Below are 16,877 nucleotides of genomic sequence, written 5' to 3'. Positions count from 1 at the left end.
TATAGGGGAACTAGGGGCAAGAAGGTCACCCTAACGATAGCGCGTTTTTATATGTGATTCCGTGAATATTTATAGGAGTTTGTTAATCGAATTGTAAGTTTATAACCTTGTCTCCATGTATCAACCCCATCAAAAAATGTTAAAGATTTTTTTCAAAATGTCATGTCAAACCTACTCTAAAAAATGCTACGGGGCAAGAGGGCCACTCTTATGGGACAAAAAGACCATATGTCTAAAACGAAGTGAAACTGATAAATGTTCATTTCTAAACAACAAATTACTATTCTTAGGTATAACAGCAACTGATTTTATTGTTTATTCCACTAAAATATTGACTTAACGATATATTTTTTTTATATCAAAAACATATAAACCATGTGCGTCAAAGATTCAAATGGAAACTATTTTTGATACTATTTTATACAGTTTGTTTTCCAAAATTTCACGAAAACAATGTATATTGGAAACATAAATGCCAATTGTGTTAATTTCTGAACATTTTTGTACAATTTAATACATAAATGTAGTGGTGGCACTCTTGCCCCGTATAAAGTTTATTTTTAGGAATAGAATTTTTGATTAATTAAACAAAATATTTAATAATTTATTGTTATTAATGTATCAAACAACCATCAATAGTGATGTCTCAATGCAGAAATTGTGAAAAAAATAAATTGGAAATTCCGAAAACCTTATTTTATGGTGCCTTATTCTTATAAAAAACTAGCTTTTCTATGCATCAACACAAAATGATTTTTTGCATTTTTTTTTTACGACTTCGTTTCGGACAGAACTTTTTAGAATGCTTCATAGGAATACCGTGCATAGGTTCATCGTGCGATAAAATTGAAATGATTTAATTTTCAAAATATATTGAGGGTGGCACTCTTGCCCCGGGTGACCTTCTTGCCCCTAGTTCCCCTAGATAGATTTTTTTCAGATTATCTCTAATCTGTTTAAGCTCTGATAAAGCTTTCATTAAGGGGAAGCAGACCGCTCCGAAAAAAAAAATTACGTTTTAATTTTTCTAAAAATATTGAAAAAAAGTATCAAAAATCTAAAAAAAATCAAATTTTTTCTATTTTTTTAAAGAAAATTCACGTGCAAAAACGTGTTTTATAAGTCATTATGGCATGGCATAAAGTTGGACTCAAAAAACCACAAAACATCAACTTTTCGGTTTTTCTAAGAGTTCAATTTTTTTTCATGATGGAATAGAAAAAAAATTTTTGCATGTAATTTTTGACAAAAAATCTAAGGAAAAAACTGATTTTCTTGGATTTTTTGATAATTTTTCCCAATATTTTTAGAAAAATAAAAACGTACCGAAAATATTTTTTTATTTTTGGGCCGGTGAGCTTCCCCTTAATAAACAAACGATAGTAAATTAAAACTGAGTTTTTTTTTTAATTCTTTATTTAAGAGATTTTTAGCCTTAGGCTAGTTCATCTCTAAAATTAAAACTAAGGCATAACTTCTGAAATTACTGATAATGTAAAAAAAAATACTTACCCAAATTTGATTCCGCATGCTCTCTCCAATTCGGTAGCCGGTTGACTCCGTTGATCTGCTGCCGTGATGTAAGCTACACAATTATAAATACCTAATCTTACACGTGACGGAATCCATCTTTGACATAAAGGAATATCCCACCGGTGCCCTTAGATTTTTTTTCGCAAATTTTCTCACACGCACGTCTCTTGCCGATGATATGTGCTAACCTCTCAGTATCTTCTAACTGTTGCATATAACAAATAAAAATTGACTTTCAGTCGCTAAACCTAAATCGATAAAGGATGAAACGTAAACAAACATGTCATGTAAAATTCAGTGCTCCGAGACTGAAAAGTTCGAAAGTACGTTTGATTGAGCTGAATTTCGCGTCTATTTTGACTCAATTTTATGTCAAAATTGACACTCGTATATGTCAGTCTCAGAGCACCTAAATTTACACCAATTTTTCTAAGTGTGTACGTTGAATTCTGCTCCGCTCCATTCTTCTTTGAAAAACACGAACAGTAAGTAAACTGTTACCACCATTATAACAATGATGATTGCAAATATATCCCCCATCTCTCTCTTGTGTCTCCTTTTTCTGTGCTTAACTAGCCACTGTTTTCTGAAAGTTTTCCACGTTAATTGAGTAGCCACTGTTTTTTTTTTAACTTTTGCCTTTGTGTTGATGGTCCGGGTTTAAATTTTATATTCTTGCACTAGAACAATTTGTCGCGGTTTCTGATTTTAGACGACACTTGTACGCACATTGTTGAGGCTTATAGTTTTGTTCATTTTCACTTCAGTCTTCATACGCTCGTAATGTGTGATGAGCTTGTAAACTGCTTACACCACACCGATGATCACTACAGCAATCATCACGTATGCGATCAATTCCACTGACGTTGCTGTTTTTTTCCGCGTGTTCCTTCGTTTTGGTATTACTAGCATGTCAGTCTTCAATCTGATTTGTATTTCAACGATTTGGGTTTGGGTGAACTTATTGTATACATGATCAAAGCTTCCTACTTTAACTTATTATTAAAACATCTGGTATGCACATGCGCTGACGAAGTGCGCATGTTACAAACGCAACGGAGTTTACAAAATAAGGTTGGGTAAAAAGGTTGCTGACTGGGTGACTTGCTAGTAGGTCTGCTTTTGGTTTATTGTTTAAAATGGTTATGGAATGAGGAAGTGGTTGATGGAAATTTATTAGAGTCAAGAAATTGATGGGACAGATTTGGATAACTTGAGCTAAAGCGTAATGCTACAGTGGGCACCCACGAATCCCGCCTGGTATTGCCCCACGAACCCGCTTGCAAATGGTGACAGACGGTGGCATAGAATTTGGGAGAGTACCTTGTAGGCGGCGCTCAGCAGTGTGATCGCGCGGTAGTTGCAGCAATCCAACTTATCGCCCTGTAGCCTTTGCGCGAACTATTTAGCTTCTCGTAGAACTTCCGTGTGTCGTTTACGCGGTACAGATTTGCCATCGCCTCGCGATCTCGGTCTACCTTCTGACGCTTCTTCCTTCGGAAAATCGAGTTTGTCTGTTCCGTGTTTGTATGTATCGCTCCACATTCAATCTCGTGCGGTGTTGCAGCATTTTCGCCCGTGGAAATAAAAAAAAGTAGTGAGCCAATTTAAAATCGTTAGTTTCGTATTGATTGTTGGTACTACCTTTGGCGGAACAGATGTCCCTCCAGCCATCTTCAAAAGTAGCTGCGCCAAGCTGGTTTTCCGTGGGTAGTGCAACTTCCAGCTGCTGCGCGTAGTCCTGGGCAACTCCGGCGTCCCGTAATTGCTCAATGTTGGGTCGCGGCGTTTGACCAACAATCAATACGAAACTAACGATTTTAAATTGGCTCACCACTTTAGTAGCCTATTGGTCCCAAGCAAACGATTAACGTACCCTATTCTAGTTGAAATTCTATTACTACACTATGTTTGTTTTGATTCGCTATGAAAGTTTGACAGATAACATCAGGGGTGTGTGGATTCATGCAGAACATGCAGGGGTGAGTGAAATAGCTTGGGACTGCTTGGGACCGTTGTTCTGGTACTGAGTGAGCCAAAAATAATAATGATTTTCTTCGGGACCCAGTGGTCTTAGAGTTACCTCTATGGTTTGACTTCGACGGGTGTTCTACACCGTCGAGAGTTTTGAACGCATGTATACGGTAACTAGGTAGTGGTCCGAATCTATGTTCGCACTGCGATACGTGCGAACGTTGATAATGTGGGAGAAGAATTTCCCACCGATTAGAACGTGATAGATTTGGTGTGTTGGTCAGGTGATCTTCAGGTGGCTTTGTGGATATGTGGGGGAAAAAGGTACTTCGGACTACCATACCCCGAGAGGCTGCAAAGTTCACGCATCGTTGGCCGTTGTCGTTCGATACGGCATGCAGGCTGTTTGGCCCGATTGCCGGTCTCTACATTGCCTCCCGTCCTACCTGAGCGTTCATGTCGCCTATGACTGGAATCGGATGGATCCAAGGATTTCCATCAAAGAAGGCATAACTATTTCCTATGATTTTAGCCTGGCAACCACGACTCCCTCCTCCAGCCCTACAATTTGTCTGATACCCTTCCCCAATGTAATTGAATATAGTGTCATTAAAGATTATAAATGTGAAATTGATATTATATGTTAATATTACAAATCATATAAAAGTTTATGTTATTCACTGTATTTTTTTAACATGAACTTTTGACCAATATTTGTGTGATAAATTAATTACTCACCCCAACTCCTTTGTACCTCTGCTTAGGCCGTTTTGACCGAACTACACACCTCTCGTCACTACTGTTCTTTTGAAAATAACATCACCAACCTGCAAAAACCCATTATCCTCACCTGAACATCAGTACCCTTTTCATAATTTGTCTTTCTTTATTATTATGTATTTACCATTTTTAATATTATTATTATTAAATTAAATTAAAATCTTAGCCCCTTCCCAATAAATTTGCACGAAAATTTTACCGTTTATTGTTATTTTTCAATAATTAGGGCAAGTGGCTCTAATGTTAACCCACTTTTATCATAGTTTTATCATTATTAACCAAATGTATATTATTACTAACATTATTCGTTCTTAATTATTTATAACTGATTTTTATGTTACTCATTAAAATTATTATTGTTATCCTATTCCGCTGTTGTTCACCTAACATCCACACTGATGATGTAACATCTTCATCCTTTACATTCAAACTAATCATTTATTCATCTTCTTCCCCATCTGAAATCTCGCTTTCATCCTGCTTATATATCTCCTCTGCCTTCTGTTTTAAATTGACTTTATCTCCAGCTAGCCTCTTCTAATCCGCTTTGTTCATATTATTGTATCTTCCTAAGTCCTGACTTAATGAATCCTTCCATGTAAAACTAGGTCTACCTTATTTTTTCTTGTTAAATTTTAACTTATATGTGATTTTGATTGGATGATCTTTTTTTCGTCTTAATATATGTCCATAATAGCTAATTCTACCAACTCGTACCCTTCTATTTATGGTCTTGCCTTTGAACTGATTTTTAATGTTAATTTTTTTCATTGCTCCCCTATTGCAATCAATCCAAATGCTCTTCACTATCATTTTTTTTCATATTTAGCTAATTGCTGACGACTTCTTTTTGTAAGTGTTGATACTTTGGTTCCATATAATTGTGCCGGAGCTAATTCTGTATTATAGATTAATTTTCCAATCTCCCAAGATGGCTTAAACTGTTAACAAAATTCGATAACCAATTTTGAAGCTTTAACTGCGTTTATGCATCTTTGTTTTGTCGTTGCTGTTCTGTTTAATGTATCCGTTATGTTAACTACCAAATATTTGACTGATTTAGAAACATTATACCTTTTCCCATTTAAAACTATAGTTGATGGCTTGTTCCTTAAGCAATTTGGCGCTCTAATTAAAACATCACTTTTTTCATTATTTATCTCTAGTCCCACACTTGGTACACAGTCCTCAAAAGTTTTGATAATTTTTTTTCCAATTGCTCTTGACTTTTTGTAATTATTAAAACATCGTCTGCGAACACTAGAATAAATGGTAAGACCAACACTTCTATCCCCATCAAATTTATTTCCGGCACCATCTCTGAGACTTTCCTCAAAATATGCTGAATCACTAAATTAAATAAGGAAGGAGATAAAGGGCATCCTTGTTTTATAACCATACCTTTTCTTATTTCCTCAGACCACTGATTTTGCCATCTAACCCTGGTCCTATCCTCCTTTACCCATAAAAACACTCTGTTAATTACATGTGTGCAGCGGCGCCGGTGGTGTAGTGGTAAGCGTGAATACCTCTCACCCCAGCAGGCCTGGGTTCAATCCCAGTCGGCGCCGCCGGGATGTTCTGAGGCATAACATCTCTGATCACGGGAAGTAAAGCCGTTGGTCCCCGGTTCATGAGTTGATGGGTCGATAGGTAAGGTCCAGGTGTCGGAGCTTCCTCCCTGGCGTCGGTAGCATTGGTGCTCAGCACGGAAAACAAGATCGACGGAAAACAAATCAAAGAAAATAAAATTACATGTGTGGGTACCTGCAATTCTATCAATACTTCTTAAGCTTATCCAACCTCACATTATTGAAAGCTTTCTTAATATCAAGTGTTACAAATATATGGTCGTCTGTAGGTTTGTTTGGTCTGCATATGGTTTGTATAAAACATTACACAGACTAATTCTTCTGAAATCATCAACTCTTTTTGGATTACACACTTTAGGAATTGGTACTTGTGTTGAGCATGATAGTCCCTCAGGCATTATGTTGTCAATCCACATCCTTCTCCAAATTGTGACTAGATTCTCAAAGGTTTCTTCATCCGCATATTTGATCATTTCCATCCGTAGCCCATCCGGTCCTGGTGATTTCCTATTGCATGATTTGAATATTATAGAAAACATTTCGTCACCTGTCGGCGGTTCTATTAGTGGACATGTATCCTGTTCTTCCAACAACGTTATTTCCGGTGCTGTGCTTTCCTTGATCGCTTCATTCCATAATCTCGTTGGAATGTATGCATTCTTTCTTTTTTTTTCTTTTTCATGAATTCTTTCAGAAACTTATATGATTTCTTTATTCTTACACTTACTTCGTAATCATCCAGTGTCCTATAAACATTCTTGATAGTTTTTTCTTAATTCTCTCTGACCGCTCTCTGAAACTCCTCCTTTCTTTTTTGGACTTTCCATTTATAAGGTAATATATCTGGATGCTTGTTCCATAGCTTCAAGACTTTATTCAGTCTTCCTAAAGCCACTTTTTGCTTTGGTGTTAAAGGTGGTTTTGTTGTTTGCAGGGCTTCCTCTGCGGAATCTTTCATCCTTTTTACTACTGATTTATACGCCTCATGGACATCTTTTTCATTTGGTTCCATCCCATCTCTCTCTGCAAAGCTTCGTAATATCTTTCTTTAATGACTTCATGTTTAAGTACCGATGCATAAAACAGATGTCTCTTTCGTTTTTTTTTACTTATTGTTTGATCTTTTTTCCATAGTAATACCTGCTATTATCAACTTATGCTATGTTTTAATGCTAGTCCAAAATCCTCTTATAAATCTAACTATAACCTCCCCTTCAACTGGTTTCAAAATGTGATCTATTTGGCTTTCCTTTCCTGCACACCTCCATGTTATTTCCGTGCTGTATCCGATGTTTGACAAAAGGTTTTGTAATTTATGTATTTTCAAAAACATTTAAAACTCCTCACCATTACCATTACCTTTTGCAAACCCTAGCTTATTCCCCAATACATCCTTATCTTCTTCTTTAATATCTTCGTAACCTACTTGTGCATTCCAATCGCCTACCAACAACAACCTTTGCCTTATATGATCTTTGCAAACTAATGATGCTAACTTTGCGAGGGAATTATAAATCTTTTTGTTAGGGCTGTGTACATTAACTAACAAAATTTTATTGTCTCCTATAGAAATTTCCACCCAATTGTCTGACTGCGTCAAATTTAATATTAGATTCTTTGCTTTAAGAATTGCCAATCCTCTGGTCTTATTCGTTTTTAAAGCCACTGTCTAAACATAGTTCTTTGTTTCAATCCTTTCACCTGCCGCATTTACTTTTTGAAGCGGCACTACGTCCCCGTTGTGAACTCTTAGAATTTCATCTATCTAATCTCTTTTTTCCCTCTTCATACATCCTCTTATATTGAACAAAGCTAACCTAAAAAATTTACCTCTCAACTTCGATCCTTAATCCAGCACAACCTCATTTTCCATCCTTATTGAGTCCTTTCCATTCTCTGTATCTCTATCTTTTCTTATACACTCTTGTGTTAATTTCATTTGTCGTCTGCAGTAATTTCGAACTATTGGCTGAAACTTCAATATACTTTCCCCTACAATCCTCTGCACTTCGCTGCTGAACCAAAATACCCTCATTCATGCGAGGGGGACGACTCTATCTACGATGCAAAAAAGATTGTGTTTTGCTGTGCCTAGCTGCGCGCACGCTGAGTAGATAGAAAGAAGATTGATGACGATTCTGAAGATTTCCTGCAATAAGATGATGAGCGATGCAAGTAGATGCGACAAATGAAAGAAGATTTTTCGAAGATTGATTCGCTAGTGTGAGATTTGTTGAGTATCTAAACTTGAGATTTAGATGTGTCGCCCCCCTCGCATTCATGTCATGTTCCATTATTCTTATTTCATCTTGATCTTTCCTGACTGTTATCTTTACAACACTGTCATAGTGATTTTTTTCCTCCATTACTGTATAAAATACTCTCAATTTATCTTTTTCATTTATCAATTCACCTCTAATCAAAATATCCGGTTCGTCAGCCTGGTGTACAACTATTAATTTCTCAAAAATTTCTGACACTGCTTCCATACTTTCATAACCCAACCAAAAACCTGGCATTCTAACCTTTTCTACAAAACTTATGAAACCAGCTTTCCTCTAAAAATGGTTCAAACCTTTCCCTATTCTGTATAATATGATCCGCAACTTTATTCCTCAGTTTTTGTAAGTCATGACTCGAAATTTGTGTTGCTTGCTTCTCTTTATTAAGCTGGTCTATCAAGGCCCTTACTAACAATTGCCATCTTTGTCGATTTCTTGAACCCAAATTGTCCTTAGATTATCGCATAGATTTACCATGTAATTCGATTCATTACTTATTTTTGTGTTAACTTTATCCCCTGTCATCTGATATTGTTTTCTATACTTCATTAAAGTCTCATCCACTTTGCTGTTGTTACTTCATTCAACAAAATAAAACTGCTGAATATCAATTGCTCATCACTCGTTGAATACCCAATGTCAAATTCAACATCTGTTTCTTCCATACATTCCGTTTTATTTGGAATTATCGATACAATATATTGTCAATCTTCAAACACATTAATTTTGGTTAGAAATAAATTTGCTGTAATCTCTATGATTTCGATTTCTCTGCCTATACAAAGCTTATCTCCAAACTCGAATTTATTTCTTTACTTTTATTACTATAATCAAAAAACTTATCTTTATGTGATTCCATAACCAATTGTATGAAAACTTATACTGAAAACCCGAAACATTGAAAACTTTCATCATAGTGCTGTATCTGGTGAATAAGCGTCAGAATTAGTAAATTATCAGTATTTTATCAAATTTTATGATTTTTATTTCCCTTTTGCTCTCCTTTGTAATTAACTTTGCTCTTCAGAAGTAAGAAAAATAAGTAATGGTTTTGTTACTTATGAAAACAAATAATTAAACATCTAACCAATCATGTTCAATCAACTTATTTCTCCCCTTATCCACTTTGTAAAACGTCCCTTAACTCACTTTATAGTCTAATCATTTATCCCTATCACTTTTATTTATCTATTCTCGTGAAATTCTGTCTTTCACTTCGTGTTTCTCCAAAACCCTATCATCAACTTATGTTTCACTCTCCCACCTTACTTTTACCCCTCACTATCTCAATATCTTCCCTTCCATTCTCTACCAACAGAGCTTCGCTTGAGAACATTAACACTTTTCCCCCCTCTTTTTTCGCTCTTTCGTTCCCCTCGAGTAGGAACTCTACACACTTTTTCTCCTGTCAACTTTTCCCTCCAACCAAACACGAACCAACGCTGCGCTCCGCCACCTGGACAGATCTGTGCATCCAACTTTTCTTTACCTTCCTTAACTTCAATTACTCACACCTTACTTGTAGCACCAACCATCGCCGTACACCGAAATCAAATTCGCTGTCCATTACAACCACTTTCGATGCATTCAATCAACTCGCTTTGCTCTAAAAATGGCCTCAACTTACTACATATGCATGAGCCCAGTATCAATGCTGTCAATAACGTCCATCCATCTTTCCACCCCGCATTTTGACGTAGGACTACGTCTTTAATTTCTATACTGGGGTTCCCACTAAAAAATCTAAATTCAGACATTTAACGAAAAATCCCAAACACGCAATCCGGACGAAGAGAGTCACCAACCGGCCGAACCACCAGGAAGCGCTAAACATGTTAACCGCAGTCGACAAATAAAAATCGTAAAAAATTAGAAACATTTTAATCCTACCCAAACAAATCATTACTACAAGTAAATAAACTTATTTTTATGAATTTACTGACTTATTCATGACAATACTGAAATAAAAATACTGAAAAACTGAAATGTAAACAATTAAATTACTGATATAGGCAGCAATTTCACACTGACTTGAACAGTAATTTTTGACAGTTCAGAGATTCTGCGATTTACGGAGTTTTCAGTTAAATTAAAAACTGGGTTGATTACTGAAAACTCAGCTGTTTGAAAACCTAGTAAAATTTTACCGACTTCGGTAATCTAAAATCTGCGGGATAGTTTGATACAACGTTTTTATATTCGTTATAAGTCAGGTAACACAGTAAGCTTTAGCTCCAGTTTAAGGTTCCACAAAGGGTCACTAAATTTGTATTCTTCTTCTTTTTTGAAATATGCTTAAATCATCATTTTCTAATGGCGGTAAGCTCCAACTCGCATTAACTTTTAATCGCGTCCCTGTTTGGATGATCTGCAAAACGTTTGCTTAGAGAACCCCTCATTTTATCTGTCAAACTTTCATAGCGAATCAAAACAAACATAGTTTAGTACTAGAATTTCGACTAGAATGGGGTGCGTTAATCGATTTGCTTGGGACCAATAGGCTAGTCAAGTAGTGAGCCAATTTAAAATCGTTACACACTTAGATTTTTTCGCCGAGATGGGCACCACCGAGCAGCTCGGCATTTTATTTTGCTGGATCTCAGTGAAAAACTTGCCGAGATTCAGCTAACAAACGGGAATTTTGTCGAGATCTCGGCTAACAAACATATTTTTTGCTGAATTTCCAGCAAAATAAAATGCCGAGCCGCTCGGTGGTGCCCATCTCGGCAAAAAAATCTAAGTGTGTAGTTTCGTATTGATTGTTGATAATACCGGTTGTAGCTTACAACCATAAATCAAGCTGAACATTGCATTGGACGAAGAGAATCTGTCAATGTTACTTAGGACCTAATGCAATGTTCAGCTTGAAATGTATTTGAAACACACAGTGACAGTACATTTCGCCGCCCCAAAACTGTTCATATTTCATATATATGAACTGGAAAACTTAAACATCTCTTTTCTTCCTTAATTTCAAGCCGAACAATGCACACTGGGCCAGGAACTGAAATTAGCAAGACAAAACCTCTAGCGCATTGGGTTTGCATTATATTGAATTGGTGTATTTGGCAAAGTTTCTCGGTTTAACATGCACGTTCACCTGGTCATAGAAATTAGTTGCAATTTTCTCCGCATAGATGGTGCTGCGATACTAACTTTCTTATTTTGCATGATAGAGCTTTGCTGTGTTCGGCAGTTGTAGAACATAAAATAATATATAAAAATGCCTAAGGACTCAAAGTTCTAGGTCTTCAAATAACAAAGATATAGTGAATATTGTAAAATTTAACTTAAATTTACATTTTTTGTACTATTTTCCATACAAACGAGAAATCCTTCATTTTTAACGCCGTGTATCTTTTAAGTCGAATAACTTGCAAGTTTTGAGGAAGAGTTCCCAATATTTTGGGTCGATACAAGCGAAATTTTAGCCAAAATAGTGAAAATTACCATGATTCTCATAGTCCGGTTTCTCGAAAAGTAGCAAGTATTAGCAAAAAGTCGCTAACTTTCTAAAATGTACCATTTATCATCAATCAAAGGTGAAAGTTTGCCGGACATATTATTTTATATATTTGAGATATCTGAATTCATAGACAACAATGTTTATTCAATTAGCGTTCGCCAATGCACGGCTTGCTGGCTGCGTGCGATGGAAACGATGGAATATGTCTCTTATGCTTCGCTAGTTGCATGTTCGGCAAACTTTCACCTTTGATTGATGATAAATGGTACATTTCAGAAGGTAAACATCTTTTTGCTAATACTTGCTACTTTTTGAGAAACCGGATTATGAAAATCATGGTAATTTTCACTATTTTGGCAAATATTTCTCTTGTATCGACCCAAAATATTGGAAACTCTTTCTCAAAACTTGCAAATTATTCGACTTAAAAGATAGACGGCGTTAAAAATGAAGGATTTCTCGTTTGTATGGAAAATAGTACAAAAAACGTAAATTTCAGTTAAATTTTACAATATTCACTATTTCTTTGTTATTAGAAGACCTAGAACTTTGAGTCCTTCGGCATTTTTATATATTATTTTATGTTCTACAACTTTGCCCAAGACAGAAAATCTCTATCATGCGAAATAAGAAAGTTAGTATCGCAGCACCATCTATGCGGAGAAAATTGGAACTAATTTCCATGACCAGATGAACGTGCATGTTAAACCGAGAAACTTTGCCAAAGACATCAATTCAATATAATGCAAACCCAATGCGCTAGAGGTTTTGTCTTGCTAATTTCGGTTGCAATGCTAGATAGAGCTGGAATTAGGGCGTTACAGCCTTTGTAAACAATGACTTCTCCTGTGGATTTCTAGGAATTCAAGGCACGCCTACACAAACCAACATATCCATCGAGTAGGGGAAGTCTTCCCCTACCCGATGGTGAAGTCGATTTGCCAGGGAGAGCCATGACTTTTGAGAAATCATCGAGAGAAACATTGTTTACAAAAGCTGTTACGTCCTAATTCCAGTTCTATCTAGAATGGATTATGTGCTAACCCTAATAAACAAATACCATAAACGAACAATAACCCAAATAGTCGCACTTTTCGACAAATGGTTTGGATTGGGGTATCATCGCACGTCATTATGCAAAATAACCATAACAAATTTATTAGGAAATGACCATGACAATGACAGAACACGACAAGAATCGTTGTTATAGCCAAGTTATTAACGAAAGGGAAAGTCGATGATTTAAATTACGGAATGGCAACGGCAGCGGAAAAACCCGATCTGAGTAAGCCTACTTGTCGGATTGAAAACTAGTTAGATCCAAATCGACTTCGGTTAGGCATCTTGATGTCATTAGTGACAACTGTCAAACTTTCCGTTTTCGTTCCGCTTCCGCCCACATTGCGTTTGGGCCTTTAACCTCAATCTGATGACAGTTCAGTGGTACTGTTTACGTGGACTTATTCGATTTTTTCTTGGATAGATTTTCTCGATAATTTTTCAGACTGCAGTAAGATGTAAACCACACTTCTGCAATATCCACGAGCAACATCCTTTCACCGCGCGTTTCCTCGACAATTTTTAAGTTAAAATTCCGGTCCTTATATTTGAAATGACGTTTCACATTCATCTAGTGATTTATATTCGAATAATCGATTAACGAACCGAAAAGTAAAATTCGACAGTGAGCATGCATAAGGGCATATACGCGATGATCGATGCTCTTTTGTTAATAACTCGCTAGATTTAACATTTCTCGGTGCGTTTGCTGTTGCTTTTGATAGCCAATACAACCTGTTACTACTCTGCATTGAACAAATTCTAGAAAATTGTTTCGCTTAGCTGTAGCAATGCAAAGAGAAAGTCGATGAAGAGAATCGATCATCGCGTATTCGCCCTTATGCATGCTCACTGTCGAAATATTTGTTATCGGTTATATCATGCCGATATACACGGTAAGAAAAAAGTACCCAAAATTGAGTTCCTTTCACTCATCACGTGGCTTCCGTGGGGCTAGGTAAAATTAAGTTAAAGAAGTAAACTCAATTTTGAGTAAAACCAGCCTAAGGCTGAAAGCCTCCTAAATAAAGCTAAATAATAATAATAATAATTTTGAGTAATCCTGGCGTTGACCAAGTTGACAAAAAAAAAATAATAAAACGGAGCAGACTGGAACCGAACCATGGACGTTGAGATTACGGGGCCCGTATGTTGACCACTCGTCTATCAACGCTTGTTAAAATGAAATGGTTAAAGGCGCATAAAAGCAACCTCAATGAAAATAAACTTATATTTGAGTTCATTTATTATTACTCAATAGTTGAGTAAATTTTAACCAACGCCGCTTTTCTGATTCACTCACGGACCTCAAATGATAGAACCCAACGTTGAGTTTTTTTTAAACTTAATTTTGAGTATTTTTTCTTACCGTGTAAGCATTAACTTCTCCAGAGGATCATCACCGATCGTTTCAAACATGTGCTGCACTCTCATTGGTGGAAAAATGACAGCACGGCGAACAAAAAATAATCGATTAGTTGTTAATCGAGTAATTAAAAAATGGGTCATCTTTGATTTTGGTGTGATTGTTTTGAAAAAAAGTGCGCAAAACCACAAAATTATCTTGCATACGGGGGGTAATCATTGGATCATTGGTCTGTGAAAGAGGACACTAAAATAGATAGTTTTTCTTCCGACAGTTTCATCTTAGTATTCTTCTTTGGTACTACCGTACTTCTTTAAGATTAAAGGAGTACAACGGTACTGCTTTGTTTGTCTGTCAATGGTATTAGGAGGCGGATGAAATTCATATGAAAAATCATATAAAATTCATGTGATATAAATGTTATGTTAAATTCAGATGCATTCTCGGATGTATTCCATTAATTTTGATTATGGATGAAAAGCATGTGCGTTTCCAAATGAACCTACACGGTGTTTCGCGAAAACCCATTAATGGGTATAAAAATACCCATTTTCAAAACATGTATGCAGCTGTCAAAAAATAGGGGAATTTTGAAATTATAAAATGAGTGAAAAAATACCCATTCAAAGAATCAGTTCACGGCAGCATAATGGGTAAATTTTGTATCCTAATGGGTGAAAAAACACTTCAAAATTTTATCGTCTCATTTCCGTCACCGTCACCGTCACTGATTGGGAATACAAACAGTTACTGTCCGGCGGATTTTTTAGTGTCCGCTGATTTTTTAGCGAAAATAAATGATCTCCCGAAAAGGTTAGATTCCGAAACGTTGGAGATGCTTAGGGGCTATTCATAAACTACGTAGACAGTTTTTTGGGATTCATGACCCTCCGCTCCCCTCCCCTGCGTAGACAATTGTCCATACAAAAATTTTAAAATTTGTATGGGCCGTGATTAATTGTCAACCCCCCCCCCCCCATAAACTGTCTACGTATTTTATGAACAGCCCCTTACGGATAATTCAATTCAGTTTTACCCAATGTGGCGTTATAATATTTCGTTTAATAAAATTTGATCGGAACACCTGCTTTTATTTTCAATTTATTAGAATTTTTTATATCAACGAGGACAAATAACCAAGCGCCCTCCATTTGAAAACAATTGTGATTTTTACCCATTTTACGGTAAACACAATTTAAGACAATGGGTAAAAAACACCCATTTATTGACAGACCTCCCATTTACCCATTAATGAGTAAACCATGGTTTACCCATTAATGAGTAAACCATGGTTTACCCACTAAATGAGGAGGGGCGCTTTTAGCGGAAATGGGTATTTTTAACCCATTAACATTTAAAACAATTTTCTCACATAAAATTGGTTTTGATGACCGAAAAGTTATTCCTATTTCCAATTAAACACATATAATCTCATTGTAATTACAATGGTTAACACATTAAGTCGAATTAAGTAAGGTTTTAATCATACAAAGCAGATTGCTAGCTTTCATGCTAAAAAATACAGGTTTTTTAGTTAAAAGTTATTATACGTCGTTTGGTGGCCCCCTAATGTTACTTAAGTCAAAGTATATTTACCAGGATAACAATAAAGTGGACCCTACATGATTGCTTTTATTGACAATAATCGCGACAATGCAATGAATTCTATCTTGACGTCAATACATCAGTATTGACAATAATTATGTATTCACATCATCAATATTGCGTTACTTTCGACATAATGATACATATCTTTGAGCATCTTTTGGACGGATAGGTTTTCGATTAATTTTGTTGATAAAACCTCGTGCATGGAATAGGAGGGGGCGGTTCCGTTCGCAACTCTATTTCCTTTATGCAAATGATTCTTACCTAACTACACTTTCAAAAAGTGAGCAATGAGAGTATACTGTAATTTGTTACTTTTATTTATTTATTTCTGTTTTAGGCAAACTATGGGCTATCGGTGGTTACGATGGAGAATCGAATTTATCAACCGTAGAAGTATTTATTGTTGGATTTTCTTGCGGTAGAATTTTACTATCTATGTCAATCATTGCAGGTTTATGATCCTAAATTGGACACGTGGACATTCGTAGCACCCATGCGTCATCACGGTGGAGGTGTAGGAGCAGGTGTCATACCTAATATCATAAAGTAAGTGTTCTTTATAACTAATGGCACAATGGGACAGGTAACCGAAGCTTAGCTCAATGGTATTATAATTATTATCGTGCTACAAAGTATGCAAGGATTGGTGGCATCAAAGACACATTTTAGGCGAATAATATTGTAGTAAAGTTCTAGTCATATTTAATGCAGCAAATCTACAAAAACGAATCTCAAAATTAGTCAAAATATGTTCGCAGTGATTCTTTGGAATGTAATAGAGGTATGATCGAAACTTAAAATAAGTTGTAGTATTGAATCCATTACAGTTCTGTCCATAAGTATACAATTTAAGTCTCCTAATGTATCTTTACACTGTTGTAATTTATAATAATAGTTTGTGTTGTACAGAATATATAATAATTATCTGCTTGACATGTTTTATTATTGTATTCCATCCGAATTTCATTGTAAGTACTAGTCTTTAGAGTGTGTTGGATCATTTAACTGTATTTTTAAACTGAATATTTGGTGAGTACCAATAGCAGGGATGGTGTCTGTGATATTTTATAACAACAGTCTAAATCGAGGGTTGGAATCCGATTGATTTTTATTTTTCGGTAAAGGCTTAAACTAAAATTTTATTTACTAGAGATACTTGAAGTCATTATGTACTAAATAACCAATCAGCAATCATTGCTTGATGGAAAAGGTTC

The 16,877-nt window shown here is 35.9% G+C and overlaps 1 long non-coding RNA gene and 1 pseudogene across 1 annotated transcript; one reads left to right on the top strand and one right to left on the bottom strand.

Moving 5' to 3' along the window:
• LOC135717525 (uncharacterized) overlaps positions 1-117 on the bottom strand; it is a 906-nt pseudogene extending 789 nt beyond the window's left edge.
• Positions 118-15,855: 15,738 nt separating this feature from the next.
• LOC135717527 (uncharacterized) lies at positions 15,856-16,587 on the top strand. Its single transcript, XR_010520326.1, has 2 exons — positions 15,856-16,056; positions 16,115-16,587. It is a non-coding gene; the product is annotated as an uncharacterized LOC135717527 (long non-coding RNA).
• Positions 16,588-16,877: the final 290 nt, after the last annotated feature.

This window comes from Ochlerotatus camptorhynchus, unplaced genomic scaffold (assembly GCF_037179485.1).
Source record: "Ochlerotatus camptorhynchus isolate MF236.1 unplaced genomic scaffold, CSIRO-AGI_Acam_v1.1 ptg000061l, whole genome shotgun sequence".
Classification (NCBI taxonomy): domain Eukaryota; kingdom Metazoa; phylum Arthropoda; class Insecta; order Diptera; family Culicidae; genus Ochlerotatus; species Ochlerotatus camptorhynchus.
Note: the sequence above shows the minus strand (reverse complement) of the source record. Positions and strands in the feature narration are given on the sequence as shown.